We start from the raw sequence: 1457 nt of genomic DNA, 5'->3' as shown, positions 1-1457 counted from the left end.
GTACCCAGCTGCCGGCCACACTCTTGGTGACCGGCAGACAAGGGCTGACATAAGCCGGCCGGCAAAGGTACAAGACCGATGCCAGCTGGCAGCAAAAGAACCAGAGGACTACACCTGCCCGGCTGCCGGCCCCATAGGCTGGCAGCCGGGACAAGTACAGCACTAGAAGAAAAAGAAAAATATAATGGATGCCGGGATAAGAGTGTACACAACCTCCAAGCCCGGCAACCGAAAGAGTGCATATAAGGAAGGGGAGAAACTAATTCAGGCTTCCTTGACCAATGCCGTCCGGCTCTGCCGGCAGGCATGGATGAGGGACCAAGAGAGGTCCAGACAGCACTCGAAAACATAAGACCCATGCCGGCCAGCAGTTCTGCCGGCCGGCAAGGGGCTGAGTCAATTCCACATCCTAACCTATACTAGGTCCAGAAGTAGAACGAAGTACAGTACAGTAAGACCCCTGCCGGCCAGCTCTGCCGGCCGGCAAGGGGCTGAGTCAATTCCACATCCTAACCTATACTAGGTCCAGATGTAGAACGACGTACAGTACAGTATGAAGAAAGAGGGGGAAGGGACAAGAGGGTCCTGCCAACCTTGCTTTAGTGACAGATCACCCGCAGCTAAGAAACTTATCTTAGCCTAAGGGAGATCTAAGGGGAAAGGCCAGCAATACTTGCCAGCTTCCAGAGCACCAAAGCAAGGAAGGCGTTGCTACTCCCAAGGGAAGAACTTATCCTCCCGCGAGAACAGCAACAGGACTAGTCTGGTAGATCACAAAAGAAGGAATCATATCCACAGAAACCTTCGGTAGTGACCTAAGGGAGCTAAGCTCCCTTTGTATGTGTTAGGTCAGCGAGGGGGACTCAGCCCCAAGCCAGACAACACAGACTCAGACTAAAAACTCTGTTGTTCTGTCCCTCTTGAACCATACTACAGGAACAGGAAGGTACAGTAACACCCTAGTATAGTTTTATCGAAAATAAATTTCGGAAAAAACCACTTAGGGATAAGCCCAAGGCTTAAACAGAGGGAAAGGGATTGCATACCTTCTCCGAAGAAAAGAAAGCAACCGGGGAGTATGATAAAGTATACTAAGGCTCCATAAGCAACTAGCCTAGGCACCAAGAGAATCGATTACCTAATTCACCGAAACTCACTCGTATACTATCTTGGAAATATTCCACACAGTCTAAAATGTATAAAATATAGCCTAAAGCTTCAATAAAATTTTAATTACACTCGGAAAAACCATAATCATGCATGAAGTACTAGGACCAAACGACTAGGCTACATGGCCTAGCGTAGGCCAGAATGGCGAATACTTCGCCAAATAATACTAAGCACGAAAGGAAATCCTATGTAATGCTAAATAGCTAAAATTTATTAAAGCAAAACAACCAGGAATGTCGCTCTGACTAACTAACTTATACCTAGCGAGCGACAGCGTCCAAGACGCC

The sequence above is a fragment of the Palaemon carinicauda genome, chromosome 2, assembly GCF_036898095.1.
Source record: "Palaemon carinicauda isolate YSFRI2023 chromosome 2, ASM3689809v2, whole genome shotgun sequence".
Taxonomy (NCBI): Eukaryota; Metazoa; Arthropoda; class Malacostraca; order Decapoda; family Palaemonidae; genus Palaemon; species Palaemon carinicauda.
The sequence above is the reverse complement of the archived record's forward strand: the minus strand, read 5'-3'. Positions refer to the sequence as shown.